Below are 19,832 nucleotides of genomic sequence, written 5' to 3'. Positions count from 1 at the left end.
TCTCTTATTTGAACTTATTAATCACTTCATCTTATTAGCAACAACTAAATTGAAGTGATTTTTACTTTGATGTGCCCTGACAATAAATTCAACCCCGTGTTTCTTAAGGTGATATTTATGCTCTTTCCTATAAAACACTGCATCACGATCATAAAGATAAGGACTTCCTAAGACAACTCCACATATGTCTACTGCAACCACATCTAATTCCACTTCATCAATGTAATTAGCTGCAATGGCAAATCTTATTCGACACTTCTTTGTGACTTTTATCTGAGTTGATTTATTTAGCCATCCTAATGGGTAAGGTCTTGGATTCCATGTCTCCAAACCCAAGTTCTTAACTAAATATTCAGATATCAAATTTTCCTGTGATCCACTGTCAAACATTGTATCTATTTTTGTGTGCTTAGAAGTTATCCTTATGTTAAATAATTCAACTCTTTTATCCTCATTTTAAGGATTTATGTTTGATGAAGATGCAATAGTATTTGAACTTGAACCAGTGTCAGAAGTTTTACCTATAGAAACTATGGCAGTTATCCTCCTTTCATCACCCGAATCAGAACCTAGATCTTGCTCGATTGCTGCAATTGCTTTCTTTTCATCCTTCTCTTTAAGGAACTTGTTGGGCTTAAGTTTGGGATGAAGTTTCCAACACCTAGATTCATCATGACTAATTCTTTGGCAACCAGAACAAGTAGGTCTTTCCTTCTGAGCTGTCACTGATTTCTTTCTCTTCGAATTGTTCTTCCCTTTATTGTCATTTGAATCCTTGATTTCTAACTCTTTGGATTATTGCGGTGAAAATTTGATTAGTCTGCCACCTGATTCAATATGTATGGCTTGAACAAACACTTCATCAAAATCATCAGGATTAAACATAAAAAATGTATGCTGCAAATATGAATGTAAACTGCCGATGTATTTTAATAAAGTTTCACGTGTATCCAATGAAATACCAAGCGCCAATGCTTTCTTTCTGAACTCCTGAGTAAACTCCTGAACAGTCTGCCCTTTACCTTCCCTCAAATGCTGCCAATCAATAACAACTTGCTGCATGTATCCTAAAGGATAGAATTGTTTCCTAAGAGCTGTTAAAAACTTAGACCATGAAGAGATGACTTTACCTTTCTTCTTTACATCTATTTGAGTTTTACTTTCCCACCAGATTAAAGCTGTTCCCCCCATTCTAAGTGTAGCTAACTAAATTTTCATTTTATCGTCAGAGATGTTCTGAATACGACAATACATTTCTAACTGATTAATCCAGTTATCTAACTTTTCAGGATTCATTTCGCCATCATAAATAGGTAACTCAAATTTTACATCAAGTTTCAAAAGAGATGTTTTCTTAGGTTTCTTTTCTGTTTCAGATTCTGCACTGGAAGAAGAAGAAGAAGAAGATGATGATGGAGATGACGTAGGTGAAGGAGGTTTATCAGTCTTGCATTTACCTTTGTCCTTCTGCGAAGTCTGTGAAGAAGAAGCTGCATCTCTCACCTTCTTATCTTCATAGAGTTCTCCCAACATCTGCTACATGCTCAAGAATGCTTGTTGAAACTGTTCCTCGCTCATCTTAGTTTCAGGGGTTTCACCTGCATCAGATCTTGTCATGGTCGACTTATGAGCGACTCTTTGCTTTCCAATCTCTGGATCAATCTCCTTGAGGGTTCCTTCTCCATGTTGCGACTTTGACCTGGGTAACATTCACTGACAAATTCTACAAACGCAATGTTGGGTCCCTATAATACTAGTGATTACCCCATTACTATTGTAGTTATACCCCTTATTTATATTGTTGTGCCCCTATTACCCCCATATTGTTATTTCTGTGCCCCATAGAATCCCTCTATTGTTATTTTTGTGGCTTTATATTATTATTGTTAGGTCGGCTGGATTATATTGTGACTCCTTAGACTCCTATATATAGAAAGGAGGTTTTGTCATTTGTATCATCCAAGAATTGTTCATTTATGTAATGTAAAGGAGGTTGCCCCCTCGAAGAGGCTGAATTCTAAGGCGTTGATCTATCTTTTCTTGAGCTGGTTTCATAACATTTGGTATCAGAGCTTTGGATTCTAGGGTTTCGCTGCTCCAAACAGGTCATCGTGGCATTTTCGCTATAACTTTTTTTCTGTGACGTTTCAGAAGTCGCAAAAAAACCCATTTGAGAAGAAATCACGCTGAACCTTGGGTCCGAATTTCAGAGCTTTTCGCGTGATATTTGCGGAGATATGATCTGAGGAAGTTGGTCTTTTTGCAGACTCCTGAATTACATTCAAAACAGGTGACCTGGGGAAAATCGTCATAACTTTCTCTCTGGGATCGGATTGAAATTTCGTAAAAAGGTACAGAAAGAGGACGGACTGTAGTTTCTTGTGTGTGTGTTTCAGATTCAAAGGTTGAAACAGTGACTCGTGGCACGTCGTACAAGTTCGCTCTACTGAACTAGTCTAAAAGCAAGTCACTGTGGGAGATTTCACATAACTCTTCCTTGGAGAATCCAATTTGGCTCAGACTTGTGGCATTGGAAAGAGGATGCAGAAGGCTACTACAGGTAACAATTTCAGAACTGGATGATCCGAAATTACAGAGATACATCAGATTCAATATCAGGCTTCTATAAAGTGAAAAAAGGTGTGTAGTTTTTTTTTAAAATTTTTGTGTAAGCTTGGTTTAACGAAATTCAAAGGGCATAGTAAAGCATTATTATCGGTAACTGATGCCCCGAGGAAAGAAAATGCAAACACCTAGTAAGGAACCTGAAAGCTCTAGCATGACTCATGAAGAAGAGGAAGAAATGCTACATGATATATCAAAATTACAAGAACAAGTGCAACAAATGTCACGCTCACAAAAGCTAACAGAAGCTAAGATAAGTGGCATGGAATCTAAGATAAATGGCGTGGAATCTAAGATAAAGGGCATGGAAGCTAAGATGGATGATTCGAAGACAGATTTGAAGAGAGACATGGAAAATTTGAAGATAGATTTAAAGATAGACATGGAAGAATTGAAGAAGTTGCTACAAGAAAGGGTCACTAATGGTGAAAAGGTAGTAAAGGAAACTCATGATGAGAACAAAAGAAATGTTAATCATGATTCCATAGACGCTAATGTTGGATCGAAGAATCACCATATTCCAAAAATCGATATGAGGAAGTTTGATGGCAAGGATCCCGCCACATGGATATTACAGATGGAGCAATTCTTCGATCTCAATAATGTGCAAAACACACAAAAGGTACGTATGGCAACTGTATATTTGGAACCAAATCAGTTTGTATGGTATCAATGGCTTTGCTCTCGTAAACAATTTATCACTTGGGCAATTTTTACGGAAGAATTGATAGCACATTATGAGGATACAAAAAGCAACACTTTTTTTAGCCAATTGATAAGTCTCAAACAAAAGGGTTCAATAATGGAGCACATTGAGGAGTTCCAAAAATTGAACATAAGGGTAAAAGATATTCCAGAGGAGCATAGGATTGATGTGTTCATAGGGTCTTTAAAGGATAATATCCAACATGATGTTCGCCTTTGGGAACCTGATTCATTAGAGAAGGCATTCAGGTTAGCAAGAAAAATGGAAAGCAAAATTATGGCAACCAGGAAGCATACCACTCACAACTATAAAGACGGAAGTGTTGTTGCCCCTAGTCTTCCACAACCTATAAGGTTGACACCACAACAATTGGAAGAAAAAAGAGCAAAAGGGCTTTGTTACAGTTGTGATAGCAAATACACTAAAGGTCATAAGTGTGCTGAGAAGAAATTATTCTACATAGATTGTGAAGAGGAAGAAGAAAAGGAGCAAGAAAGGTCAAAAGAAGAAGATATACTCCAGGAACAAAGCCTAGATGAAGAACAAATAAATCCGACCATATCTTGTAATGCATTGGCGGGAATTACCACTCCTCAAACCATCAAGATAGAAGGACAAATCAAGAAGAAAAAGGTAATAGTGTTGATTGATTCAGGAAGCACCCACAATTTTATTCATTGTAGGGTAGCAAAAGAATTGAATTGCTTCCTATATCCAGCACCAGAGTGTCAAGTGATGATTGCAAATGGAGGAACAATAAATTGCTCTGGAAAGTGCCATAATATCAAGCTATCCATGGGAGAATATGTATTGACTAGCCCAATGCTTTCCATTCCAATGGGAGGTGCTGATGTTGTACTAGGAGTCCAATGGCTACAATCCTTGGGTACAATAGCTTTTAATTTTCAAGAACTTTTCATCAAATTTTCTACGGAAGGAAAGGAAGTTGAATTAAGGGGTATTGCAGGGAAACCAGGAAAGATAATCAGCTCTAATGGCATGACAAAGCTTCTAAAAAAGGAGCAAAGAGGTGTAATTGCACAATTATGTTCGCTAGATGTTTCCACATTGGAATCATCTATTTCTCCAGATCTCCAAAAAGTCCTGGACAATCATTCCAAGGTATTTGAGACTCCAAAGGTCTCCCACCTATGCGTGATCATGATCATGCTATTCATCTGATTCCAGGAAGTGTTCCTCCAAACATCAGGCCGTACAGATATCCCTATGTCCAAAAAAGTGAAATTGAACGTATGGTTGCAGAAATGCTAGAGGCTGGTATAATTCAACCGAGTCAAAGTTCTTTCTCAGCTCCAGTAGTATTGGTGCACAAGAAGGATGGATCATGGCGCATGTGTCCGGATTATAGGGAGCTCAACAAGCTCACTATTAAAGATAAGTTCCCCATTCCTGTTATTGATGAATTACTGGATGAATTGCATGGATCAATTTACTTCACCAAGTTGGATCTTCGTTCGGGATATCATCAAATCAGAATGAAGATTGAAGACATTCCGAAAACGGCATTTAGAACTCATGAGGGTCATTATGAATTTTTGGTCATGCCTTTTGGCCTTACCAATGCACCTTCAACATTTCAAGGTTTGATGAATTCAATTTTCAAACCATTCCTTAGAAAATTTGTGTTAGTATTTTTTGATGATATACTAATCTACAGCAAGTCTTGGAAGGATCATGTTGAACATGTTGACAGGGTGCTACAACTATTGGAGGAGAAACAATTATATGCAAAAAGATCCAAATGTTTCTTTGGAGTCCAGGAGGTGGAATATTTGGGTCATATTGTATCTCATGAAGGAGTTAAGGTAGACCCTAGCAAAATTAAAGCCATTAAGGAATGGAAAATCCCCACATCCATAAAGCATCTGCGAGGATTTCTTGGGTTGACAGGGTATTATCGCAAGTTTGTTAAGAATTATGGGAGAATAGCAGCACCTCTAACAACATTATTGAAGAAAGATTCATTTTCATGGACTCCGGAAGCAACAAAGGCCTTTGAACATCTTAAAGAGGCAATGTGCCAAGCACCGGTCTTAGCTACACCGGACTTCACAAAAACCTTTATTGTGGAATGTGATGCTTCAGGAAATGGAATTGGTGCTGTTCTAATGCAAGATGAAAGACCCATTGCTTTTGAAAGTCGTCCAATCAAGGGAAAGTTTTTAAGCAAAGCTATTTATGAGAAGGAAATGTTGGCAATACTCCATGCACTTAAGAAATGGCGACCCTACCTAATGGGAAGACACTTCAAGGTAAAAACGGATCATGATAGCCTTAAATACTTTTTAGAACAAAGATTATCCTCTGAAGAGCAACAAAAGTGGGTCACAAAGATGTTGGGTTATGACTTTGAAATCATCTACAAAAAAGGAAGCAAAATGTGGTGGCAGATGCACTCTCAAGAAAGGATGAGGATGTGGAAGCATTGTTGTGTGCCATTTCTATTATCCAACCAGATTGGATAAACGAAGCAAGGGAGGAATGGAAGAATGACGAAGAAGTGTGGGCACTTATTCGAAAGCTACAACAAGATTCCAGTACTTCTGATACATTTAGCTGGCAAAATGATTCGTTATGGTACAAAGATCGCTTATACCTCTGTAAGAATTCCCAGCTAAAACAAAAGATTCTTATGGAATTGCACACTTCTCCCTTAGGAGGGCACTCAGGATTTTTAAAAACTTACCACAGGGTTAAGAAGGAATTTTTTTGGGATGGCCTTAAATCAGATATTCAAAAGTTTGTGGCGGAATGTTTGGTTTGCCAGCAAAATAAAGTTGAAACAATTAAGACACCAGGTCTATTACAACCTTTATCCATTCCAAGCCAACGTTGGGAGGAGGTTTCAATGGATTTTATCACAGGTTTACCCAAGTCTGAGGGAAAGAGTGTCATCATGGTGGTAGTTGACAGACTTACCAAGTATGCACACTTTTGTGCATTATCACATCCATTTAAAGCCAGTACAGTTTCTACTGCATTTATGGAAACAGTTCAAAAGCTACATGGAAACCCAAAGATTATTGTAAGTGACAGAGATCCCATTTTCACTGGAAATTTTTGGACAGAATTATTTTCTTGTCTTGGTACTCAGTTAGCTCATAGCTCATCTTATCATCCTCAATCTGATGGGCAAACTGAGATAGTAAACAAATGTTTGGAAGGATATCTTCGTTGCTTTGTATCTGATAAACAGACACAATGGGTCAAATGGTTGCCTCTGGCTGAATGGTGGTATAACACTTCCTTCCATACAGCAACAAAAATGACCCCATTTATGGCACTTTATGGGTATCAACCACCATCCATCACATCATATTTAAGAGAAAATTCTAAGGTTCAGGCAGTGGAACATCACATCGAACATCAACAACAAGTCCTCCAACTCTTAAAGGATAACCTCGTGTTGGCACAAAATAGAATGAAACAACAGGCAGATCAACATCGCAGTGAAAGAAGTTTTGATGTAGGTGATTGGGTATTCCTACGGCTACAACCATATAAGCAAATGTCCCTAAAGCAAGCTAAGAAGGATAATAAATTATCACCAAAGTATTATGGTCCGTACAAGGTGTTGCAAAAGATTGGTACTATGGCATACAAATTGGAGCTTCCTGCAGCTTCTCGATTGCACCCAGTTTTCCATGTTTCATGTTTAAAGAAGGTTATAGGTGACAAGCTCCCAATTCAAACAATATTGCCAGAACTTGACGAGGAAGGAAAAATTATATTGGAACCGGAAGCAGTCACAGAAACAAGAACTCGACAGCTACGAAATCGATCAATTTCAGAGTATCTTATCAAGTGGAAGAACTTATCCGCTGAAGATTCCACATGGGAGGATGAGAATTTTATGCAGAAGTATCCAGAACTACTCAAGCGTTGAGGACAACACTTTTTTGAAGGAGAGGGGCATGTTGGGTCCCTATAATACTAGTGATTACCCCATTACTATTGTAGTTATACCCCTTATTTATATTGTTGTGCCCCTATTACCCCCATATTGTTATTTCTGTGCCCCATAGAATCCCTCTATTGTTATTTTTGTGGCTTTATATTATTATTGTTAGGTCGGCTGGATTATATTGTGACTCCTTAGACTCCTATATATAGAAAGGAGGTTTTGTCATTTGTATCATCCAAGAATTGTTCATTTATGTAATGTAAAGGAGGTTGCCCCCTCGAAGAGGCTGAATTCTAAGGCGTTGATCTATCTTTTCTATCTTTTCTTGAGCTGGTTTCATAACACGCAACCTGCTCTGATACCAAATTATATGATCTGAAATGATCATATGTTAAACTGAAGTAGAATTTATTAATGCCAACAGTGAACTGAATGTTAACTTAAAGTGCTTTAACCGTGAGAATCGATTGAAAAGGGATGAATTTACGATAGATGAGAAACGTAAGCAAGATGTAAATAGAAGTGAAAAGCATCAAAAACACAGCAATACTAGACAACAAGATTGATTATGGAGTTAGTCCCTGATGGACTACATCTCCGGGTCCGCTTTCAAGATGGGCGTTCGCTTTATTAGGATTGAAATTCGAGGAGGTCAATTACACAAAAAATTAACCAGATTGATTGTGGACGAAAGCACTTTTGGTCACTGTCACAAGAAATCTCTCTAAAATAGCTTTCCAGCGCCTGTCACGGTTCCCAATTTTGACTCCAGATGCTCATGTTACACTGAAAACAAAAACTGCATATAACCTCCAGAATCTGCACACAAAACTTCAAAACCACTAATGCCTTCTTCATGAAAAAAATGGTGAATTTATAGGGTTTTAGGTACATCTGAAGTCTCCCCAGCCAAGATTGGCATGAACACTGAAATTAGGGTTCAGCCTTATGACATAGAGCCACCTTAGGAGTTTGTTACAAGGTCATTCAATTAAAATAGCACCAAAACTGCATTAAAAACCCAAATTTCGACCTTAGTTTAATTCAAAACTGGCGGCCAGACAACCTGGCGGATGAGTGCTGATAGCGCATGTCAACAAGTGGATACTACCGTTTGTGGTAACCTCCAAGCTGACGGTTCCGGTGACTCACCCGCTGACTGTTCTCATGCGCGGTGACGGTTGGTGGTTATTCCTGCGGTTCCGATGCAGTCTCCCCACTGCGGGTTAGAGACTTATTCACATGTCCATCGATAGATACAACCTCTTCGCGGTTAGGCTCTGATGCTAACCCCGACGGTTATCCCCTGTATCCGCTCATATGATCGTGGTTATTTCCGCGGTTCCGATGTGGTTAGGAACCTATGGTTTAGCTGACTGATTTGTAATGTTTATTACATAGTTTTGTATGTAATGTAATGACCTGAGAGGGTTTAAAACTTAGGATTCAGGTTAGCGTTTTAGGTGTAGGTTAGGGTTAGGTCATTTGGATACATGAATTTTGATTAGGGTTTGGAATGTAGTATTTAGATGTTTAGATCTAAAACAAACCCATGCACACTTATTTTGTCACAAAGTGACATTTGCAACAAACATCACATGACGACAACCCATGTCGACAACCAAACCCTGCAAAATAGATGACAAACCCACGTCGACAACCAAATCCTACGAGACGGATGACAAACCCATGTCGACGACCAAATCCTAGCGGAACTGACGACAACCACATGTCGACAACCAGGTACAAAACCATATCATCATGAAAACCATATCAACTATTGACATTACCGGACAACCATAACATTACTGTCGAAGCTTGAAGATACCAGACACTGAATGCTAACGACGAAACTGAACCTATGCAACTCATCTGACAAGATCGTCCTGGATCACTTACCATGCCATCTTCAAGGACAGTAACACCGACCCTGCCCAGTTCATCACGACATTGTGTGAACCTGCTTAGATAATGTGATATAGTGTCATTCTTATGCATCTTGATACTTCGAAGTTTATCCTGGAGCTCCAGCTTCCTGTGGTCACTACTATTCTTAAACAATTATGTCAATGCTTTCCACATCGTGAATGGAGTTTCTTTTCCATGGAGATTCAAGACAATTTGATCCCGTACTCCCTCCATGATTATTCTCCTCACCTTGGATACATCTTTCTTTCACTATTCAAGGTCCTCGACATCAACTGCTGGTGGTCTTGGAATATCTATCTTGACATATTCAAGAAATCCATTGTCATCCAATAATGCCTCCATGCGGTCCTTCCACGAAACAAAATTTGAGGTGCCTTCCAAGGCATACTCTAGCATTAGTCCATTGAAGGCCATCTTCTCATCTGAGAAGAAATCCTGCTACACATATCTTAAAATTCGAACCTTTGAGAAACAACTTCGAATTTCCTACTCTAATGTGAATCCAGCTCTGATACCATGTAGAAATTAAGTTGTATATTTGTAGTTGCTCATGAAGTTTTAATCAAAATCACAAGACAGAAACCTACTATACTACTTTGCGAACATTAATTCACAATTTAGAACAAAAATATCAGACATGCAAGAAGCAATAACACACATGCAACAAGCATTTTTATATGGGGAAAGTAATATGCTTGCTTGCATTAATAAAATGAATAGAGATGTATTACAATTGCATTGCTCAACTGAGCACACCCTGCAAGTGCATAACCTATCTCTCTGCTCATCGAAGGCCTTTGACCCAGACTTAGTCAAATTTTGCCTCTGTTTGAGCTAATATTTCTTTGCATTGTTCCTTGATGAATTATGCCCCTATTATTTAGGAAATTCCTCTAATTGAATTGCGCAATTCCTTAGGTTGATCTTCTGATTGCATGCAACACATATACACTCAAGACTAGTTTACAACTGATGTTAGATTGCCTTGGAATCTCCACCTCAACTGTGTAACTTGAATTATCTGCATGTACTGGGTATTTTGGGTTGATTGATCAATTAACTGGATGATCATTGCATTTTACTGAAATCCCGCTGCTTAACTAACCTTCCACAAGTTCCTCCAAAAGTTGTAACTAGTTTAGTTGAAAACAACATGAGATAACCAACCTTGATTGCTACAAATTAGCAATCACACATGTTGAACTAAACTCTAACTCCTCCAACTCGAATTTACTGAGTAAACTGGGTGACACAAGCCATGTCACACAAGTTAACATCGTCCAAGTTGTCTACTGATGTGGAAATTCAAGTTTTTTCATTTTAATCAAGGCAAAATCAAATTAAGAATTTCTTGCTGCATTCCTCAACAAACCCCATGCTCAAAGAAATTTCTTTAATATTTTCAACCATGGTTACGTTAATGATAAGATAAATATAAGTATAAACTAGGAAGGCATCCACTCAAAAAGTTTGATATCTAATGAGGCCATGATTTTATCAATAATTTTTTGTTTGAATTTAGTGAGTTTTTTTTTAAAGAAATTTGATCATGGAATGTTTGATTCATTTTTTTTGGTGGAAATGGATTTAGCACCATCAAGAATTTTTGGGCACCCAAAATCTTAAAGCTTGATAGATGTAACTTGAAATTCCAAAAAATTCCAATAAATTTTCTCAAAATCATGTTAGAATTTCCATTATTTTCTAAGAGAAAATGACGCCTCCAAAATTAAAATGTAATGATTTTAAATAATTATAAATTAGTATCATTCAATTTAATAACAATCTTTTATTTTTAGTGTGACGAGAGGCACTCTCCATCCTAGCATGGAAGAGATGTTGTCCTGTCCTATTATGTTATTGTGTTGAGTTGTACCTAACCTACAATAGGATTTGAACTCCATACATTGGGTGGATCCATTGAAACAATAATTATAGGGTGGAGGAAACACCTCTGGAATCCCTTAACTGAATAAGGGTGGAAGTTTTCACCTATGGAGTCCCTCACTGGCTGGTGGGTGGGGGTGGTTTTCCTTTGGAATCCCTAGACCAGTCTATAATGAAATACTTCTATACCAACGGGTGGAGGTATGTTAAACCTATAGAATCCCTAGTGAAATTGGTAGTAGGTCATTGGGACAATCTCTCAAGCTTGGGGGTGACAACTGCTTAAGGATCTTACTAGTAGTCTATCTATGGTTATGAGTAGAATCATTGAATGTGTCCCAATGCCCATCCTAATTCCCACAATGTCGAGTATCACTTTACTTGAGATACTTAAGTTCGTTTGGATTGTTTACCAACCTTAGTATTGTGTTATTTTTGCATGGCATAATGATGTATTGTATGTGATTTTAAATAATGGCATGGTAGAGAAATGTTGAGTGATGGTTCAATTTATGTATTGCATATGGATTATGACATATAACAATATAGGTATAGTTACTATCTGCCTTTTCACAGGCTAAGTGGTACAACCATGCTTAATATAGATCCTCTGTATACTAATTTGAAATAGGTGTATCACATCCTATCCTTAATGCTAGTCTCGGGTTCCTTAGAGATCGATTTCTAAAGATTAGAATGATGGTCTATTGCCTTAAAGGATTTGTGTATAACACCTACATATCATCTTGGTATAACACTTCAAGCTTATATTAGGGTGAAAAATCCCCTAGTTGCATTAAGTGTTAGCATGTGGAGCTCTGGAATATAGAAAGTACATCTAATTGTTTCTTATATATGAAAACAAAACCTAGGTTTTCATTGCATAAATTTTGAAGTTGTAAGAACCACTATTGATTTCCATATATTCATTTATGTGAAGAGAATTTATTCATCATGATACCTTAGTAATAAGCTCAATATCATGAACTGCACATGTGGAAATCTAGTGGATGAGACCATAAATCTATTTACATACACATATAATTGTTCACCAAATACAATTAACTGTTATAACTAGCACAAGAGTCTACAAGTTAAAACCATTCTACAGTTAACACCTGTACAACTAGCAAATAAGCTAAAATTGCAGGGTTTATTTAGGCTTGTAGTAGCCATTGCATCAATTTATGGTTGCTTCTTATCTGTATGAGCTATAGAAATTGAAGGCCCACAACATGAAGCCACAAAGGGGTTATGTACTTAATAAAATTTGGTGTTCAACATTTGTAATAGAAATAAAATCAAAACTCTAAATTTATATAATGTACGCATTCTGTCAAAGGGTTCAGTATGCTAAGAAAGATGGTTTACACATGCGTATTAATTGCATGGTTAGAGTATCATTACATGGGTTTTACCTATTTCTAATGGCTGAATATGATTACATACGAATAACTGTAATAAGCATCAATTGTTGAATTGTCTTTCTCTATAGAGTAACATAGAACTTCCTCGAATAAAATAAGTCAGGACACAAATGAAGTGATCATTGTTAATTATGTCATGTTTATTGGTTGTACTGTGTGTGTGTGTGTGTTCATCAATTGCATAGAATAGAAAGGTACACAAATTCTAAGAAGTTTCCTTATATGATTCCTCTCAAAGAAACAATACCTATAGTCACAAACTTCTATAGGAGACAATTGACAATACATATCTATTTTGTACACTAAACAAATAAACAAGAACAAAGTGGAGAGTTATGGTCATTTGACATCCAATTTTGACGAGTTTTAGAAATGGAATGGTTTTCTAGGTTTGGGAAAAACCAATAGAGTGATGTAAGATTTGAGGACTTTAGCTCTCCAAAATCTCCATCACTGCTCGCAGTTTAATTTGTATATGATTTACAACCCCTCTATTACCCCTGTGGAACCACATATATTTTTCCCAGTGCTTGCCATTTATATGGTTTTTGTTTCTTTTTAATAGACTTTGAGTCAAAGTGTTTGACCATGCAGATTTAAGGGATGATGTAAGATAATGTTTTCTCATGTAAGCCATGAGATTCAAGGTTCAAAGCTCTTATGAATTAGACAAAAAAACAATAAATAATAACAATTTTAAATGAATTTGATTCTCTAGACCCCTTTCTCTTGATTCTCTCCTTGAGAGTCCACTTATTAACCTTTTCTTCAATAACAAAAATTGTAGTGGGGTGTGCTACAAGTGGTATCAGAGCCAAGTTTCCAACACTGGGCCTCAGGGTAAAAAATGAATATATGACTGCTTGATCTTACACATGCTTAAGAAATGTATTCATTACTCAAATAATTTGTACTAGTAGTTACAATTCTAAATGATACTTGCAATATGCATCTCTATTCGGTGTATCTAACAACTATATGATGCTAATACACCACAAGCACATGTAGAATGAAAATATGAGAAACAAGATGGATGAGTACAACTCCAACAAATCCCAACATGACCTAAAAGAAAGATCTGTTGGATGGGAAAGGCCCACTGACCAACATTGAGAGGGAGACTCTCCCAATTAGGTAGATACACTTAAAAGCATGAAGGTCGAACTAAGAAGTTACAAAGTTGATAATGAAAGATTGGACAGGGCACATGAAAGGCAAGCAGGGGTTAATGATGTCATTTCAAAAAGTCTTAGAGAACTACAGAGGCAAGGGTGACAAGCACTGGAAGCCAAACCTGGAAGTAAACAAAGGCATAAGGAAGCAAAGGAAGAGACAAATGGAGCAGATAGAAGCTGATATAGGAAGAGACACATATGGGAAAGTGATGATAATATAAGAGGAGATACTCTAGTGAGTACCCTTGCGAGGGAAACTAGTACTCATAAACAACACTTTAATTGTTCCGCTATGAGGCCTACCCATAACACAAGAGGGAGGCATATCACATGCCAGAATAATTTAAGAAGGCTAAACCCCCTAGTTTTGATGGTGAAAGGAGAAAACCTAAAGAGGTTGAATCTTGGTTACTATGGATGAAGAAGCTCTTCAAAATTAATAGTTATTCTAAGAATATGAAGTCTAGGGTGGCCACATCCAACTTAAAAGGAAAAACTTATATATGGTGGGAGGATGTGAAAAATATAAAGGAAGAAAATTTGACCTGTTGTGAATTCAAAAAAATATTTCGAAAAAGTACTTACCAGAGAGATACTTTGATGGCAAGGCAAAGGAATTTTATGAGCTCAGCATGGGGCAGATGTCAGATGATGAATATTTCATGAAGTTACTAGAGCTATTGTGATATGTGCCCTACCTAAAGGATGAAAAGGAAAAAGTCCAAAGGTTTGTTAGTGAGCTACCTTTGTCCTTCAAGGATCACATTGAATTTGATGAACCTCACACACTAGAAGATGCCATCAGAAAATTGAAGCATTGCTATGAACAGTCAAGATGCAGACCCAAATTTAAAAGTGGTTGGAAGCCAGAGGGTAGCAAGAAAAATAAAGAAGCATGGAATAAGAAAGAAAGAAAAATTACAGGTAAAAATGGAGATGCAACCTCAGGCAATATAAGACAACCTCAACCAAAATTCAAACGAACAGAAAAAGGCCATGTGTATCAACCTGTAGAAGGATAAAATAGATCAAAAGATAATAAGTCATTGAAGTGTTGGACATGTGGAGGAAATCACTGCAAAATAGATTGCCCTCATCATAAGGATACAAGACCACATATCTACAATACACAAGAGGCTTGTACGAAAGGGGATGTAGTTCAGAGTATACGTAGAATATATGCAACCGTGGATAACAGACAAGTCGATCCTGAAGCTTCCATTATTGAGATGGAGGGTAAGATTTGTAATCGATTTGTTTCCATTTTAATTGACCCTAGCTCTAACTATAGTTATACCAGTCTTGAACTTGTATAACCTTTCCAATTAGCTAAATAAATGCATGTAGTGACATGGTTGGTCCAATTAGCTACATGGAAAAAAAAGAATAGTAAGTAAATGGGTGAAATCTTGTACTTTTGAACTCAATGGCATGCCAATAGTAGAAAATATTAATTTGCTCCCTTTGTGCCATATAATATGTTACTAGGTATGAATTGGTTGTATGCCCATTGGAAAAAAGTAGATTGCTATGAAAAGGTTATTGAATGCCTTGACGAGATTGGTGAAAGAAGAATATTGCAAGGCGAGAGAAAATCAACGTTAGTGAGAACAATCACAACTATGCAAGCTAAGTGTAGCCACAGAAAAGGGTGTACCCTATTTTCTGTACATATTTCTAGTGATGCAGAAGCTAATAAGAAGGTAGGGAAAAAAGATAATGATATCCTGAATAAATATCATGTTATACAATAATACCTGGATGTAATATCTCCAAATATTCTGGGTTTATCCCCTCACAGGGAGGTATACTTTTCTATTGAGCTGATGTCAGGAACAACACCGACATCCAAAACACCGTATAAGATGAGTGCTTGTGAGTTGGTAGAAATGGAATTAGAATTAAAGGAGATGCTTGATAATGGCTACATAAGACCAAGTGTATCTCCATGGGAGCGCCAATATTATTTGTAAAGAAAAAGGGCGGCACACTCAAATTATACATTGACTACAAGAAATTAAATAAGGTTACCATTAAAAATAGATATCCATTGCTGCAGATTGATGATTTATTTGATCAATTCAAGGGAGCGACAATCTTCTCCAAAATTGATTTGAGATCAGGGTATCATCAAGTGTGCATCAAAGAGCAGGATATCCATAAAATGGCCTTTCGAACAAGGTATAAACATTATGAGTTTGTAATGCTACCCTTTGGACTCACAAATCCCCCCCACCACCTTTATGTGTCTAATGAACAACATGTTGTGCCCTTATCTGGATAAATTTGTTGTTGTCTTTGTAGATGACATTTTGGTTTATTCTAGAACCAAGGAAGAGCATTTAGCTACAATACTACAACTACTGAGGGAACATAAGCTTTACGCAAAACTGATCAAATATGATTTTTTCCAACCCCGGCTTCATTATTTGGGACACATAATCTCCAAGGATGGAATAACAGTGGACCTAGAAAAAATTAAAGCCATAATAGAATGGCTAGCACCAAAGAATGTAACAAAGGTAAGATCATTCATGGGGTTGCCGGGTACTATAGGCGGTTTATCAAAAAAATCTCTAAGATAGGTTATCCAATCACTGCCTTACATAAAAAGGGATATAAGTTTGAATGGACAACTGAATGTGCTACAAGTTTTGATCACTTGAAACAACTTCTTACCAATGCACCTATCTTAAGAATTGTTGATGGATACAAGGACTTTGTGGTTTGTATTGATGCCTGCAAAGAAGGGCTCAGTGGGGCCTTAATGCAAGAATGGAGAGTGGTTTGTTATGAGTCACAAAAGTTGAACGAACATGAATTAAATTATGTGACCTGTGATTTGGAGCTAGCCGCCATTATCCATGCATTAAATATGTGAAGGCATCAACTCCTGGGCAAGAAATTCATATATGACTGATCATGGATGACTGAAGTACTTGTTTGATCAACCTAAATTAAATCCAAGATAAACTAGGTGGCTAGCAACGCTTAGCGAATTTGACTTTCAGATAACATATATAAAGGGAAAGGAAAACAAGGTTGTTCATGCACTCAACAGAAAAGTGCAAGTAAACCACCGCAGATCCTTAAGCTCTTATGGAACTAATCTTGGGGAACAAATTAAGTATCCAGGTAGTATGACGAACAATATCAACATACAAAGTTAGAGTTACAAAAAATTGAAAAGGAAGAGAAGAGAGAGGGATATTACCTCCCAAAAGATGGCTTAATCAAATTCAAAAATAGAATCTATGTACCAAACAACATTGAATTGAAGAAACTCATACTCAAGGAGTTTCATGCCAAACCATATTCTGGCCATCCAAGATATCGGAAGGCCCTCACGACCATCAAGAAGTTTTATTTCTAGCCTAAGTTGAAGAAAGAAGTAGTAGACTTTGTTGCAAAGTGTTTGGAACACCAACATGTGAGGGCGGAATGTAAACACCCTATAAGATTATCACAACCTATTCCCATTCTGGAATGGAAATGGGAAATGCTATCCAGATATTTTATTATTGGGTTACTAAGAACATCCAAGAAACACAATGAAATTATGGTGGTAATTAAAAATTGATCAAAGTGGCTCATTTTGTAGCAGTAAAGTCCACTAATTCTTGCCAAAAAAGTAGCCCAAACCTTCATCCAGGAGATTGCGAGACTGCATGGGATTCCCAAGAAGACAATCTCAGATAAAGATGTTAAGTTCACATCAAGATTTTGGAAAGAACTATTCGTAGTCTTGGGGACAAAATTGGCCTTCAATACAACCTATCATCCACAAATAAATGGACACATAGAGAGAACAAATAGAATCATCGAGGATATGTTGAGGATGTATGTGATGCATTAGTGAAATAAATGGGAAGAGTATGTTCCCCTTGTAGAGTTTGAATACAATAATGGGTATCAATAATATTTGAGGCACTATACAGGAGAAGTTGCGACACTCCTATTAGCTGGAGCGATCCAGTGAACAAGGTTCTAATTGGGCATAAAATGTTGAGAGAAATGGAACAAGAAGTGCAGACCATCAAAATAAATTTAAAGGTAGCGCAAGACTGGCAAAAGAGTTATGTTGATCCAGACTTATGTAGGAACGCAACAAAATACCGAAATACTCGTATACACAAAGATGCAGCAGAAATAAAACTTCATTTCATTAATATCAAAGAACTGAAATATGCTTACATACGGAAATAAGAATAAACTAGCTCGGACGATGCTAGCTTATCTATGAGAAGAGATGTGGTAGCTACATGCATCTGAACTATGTTACAATGAGGCTCAAAGACTTGTTCATTATTAAGAAGCAATGGAAAACCCTAAACATCTAAAAACCTAGCCCTAGGAGATGAAGCGCCAAAATTGTGGGTCCTGTTTCGATAAATTGGTACATCAACTTCTTGGGGTTGTAACTTTGGCATATGATCTTTGTTTGGCTATCATAATACCTTGTTTCGAAGAAGTCAAAGAGAAGGCTGAAAACAAATCAATAAAATGGTTTTAGTCTTTTTCAGTCTCTCTGTTTCCCCTAAAAATGTCATTTGGGGCCTCAAAATGGCTCCGGAAGTTGAGGACCCAAAAAACTACAAAAAATAGCTTGGGGGTCCAAGTGGAATAGGTGGGTGGCCACTGATATCCACTTGGATCAGTCATCCCCCCTTAGGAAGCAATGGTCCCCATTGCATTGAGTGCCTCCATGAGATGGGGAAACTTCTGCTGAACTTGGTCCCTGGTGAGCCACTTGCCTTGGTGCAGGAGTTGGCCAGCTTTGACAACCCGATACAGTTGGATCTTCTACTGGCGAGTTTTCTTGATCTGTGTGTCCATGATCCGATCAATTGTGGCTTGTTCCATGCAACCTTGGTTTAACTCTACTGGTGTGAGTTGTTCTGCAATGTCTGATGTGTCCAGCGACTTGATTGTAGTGCGCCTCCCAAATCATATTAGCACGCTCGCTTGGGTGGCATGACAGTGCATCCTGGAGGTGAAAATTTGGAACTTGCTTACCTTCTAGGAGTGTCTGGTATGTGTTGTCGAATTCTGGATCGTTCTTGTAAAGATGTGGCCACCCCGTAGTCTAGTGCCCACAAGAGTCAAGCACAATGGTCAGCACCATGACCGGTGGTCGGATGAGGTAGTTTGCAACATTTTTGGTGCTTCCCTTCTTGTAATTAATGTTCAAATGGAACTGTTGCGGGTATGTGGACCATTTCTAATGGCGATCGTTCTACAACTTCCCTTGTGTTTGTATGAACTGCAGAGGTTGGTGGTCTGTGTGGATGATCGTTTCCTTCCCCATAATGTAATGATTCCATTGTCTGAAAGTGTCTCACTATGATATACCACTAGATGCCCCTACTGAGTAAGAACAACACCAATAGCATAGTCGGCGACATCTGTCTCGATCTCAAATGGTTGCTGCAGGTCTAGTAATGTGAGCACTGGTGTAACCAGAAGAGTCGTGTGTGTTCTCGTATTTCATGTGCCCGTGGTGGACGGTGTGAGGAAATTCAGCTATTCTTCAGTGATTCAAGTAAGTTACTAAGTCCATCATCTTAATTTGTGGTATCGGAGCCCAGTTCTCGATTCTCTAAATGGAAAACCTAATACGCTCTTTTTCTTCTATTGATCGCAAAATAGTAACTGAAATCGCTTCTAGAGCTATTGAATCTGACTTAGACTCTAATGAAAATCATGAAGCTATTGAAAATCCTAAGAGTTGGAATCCCCCTGCACTTCGTGCAACTGATGTCTATAAAGTTCCTCTGTCTTATGTTTTTAAACGAAAATCTTTTCTGAAAGAAGTTGAAGTCACTATAAAAATTTCTGGTCCGTCAGTCCAAATAGTCGCTTTAAACCTATTTTCTGAAGACGAGATCAAGAAATTCCGACAATATGTTAAGGATCAGAAGTATTCCTATCTTCATTTTGGTGGTATTAGAATTGGTCTTGCTCCTCTTTTCCGACATGGATTAAATACCCCTTGCATTGCTAAAGTTTTTGATACTCGTCACCAGAGTTATGATCATGCAAGGATAGGAACCATTTTAGGTAATCTCTCTACAGGTTGTCAGTTTGGTACGATATTTCCTGATTATTCAATTAGCCTGGCTGATGTTCATCTTAAATATTGTTGGAAACTCATGGTT

The sequence above is a fragment of the Pinus tabuliformis genome, chromosome 8 (genome assembly GCF_031772625.1).
Source record: "Pinus tabuliformis cultivar Carrire ecotype Pingquan chromosome 8, CPIR1, whole genome shotgun sequence".
NCBI classification, from domain to species: Eukaryota; Viridiplantae; Streptophyta; class Pinopsida; order Pinales; family Pinaceae; genus Pinus; species Pinus tabuliformis.
This window is presented reverse-complemented; position numbering follows the sequence as displayed.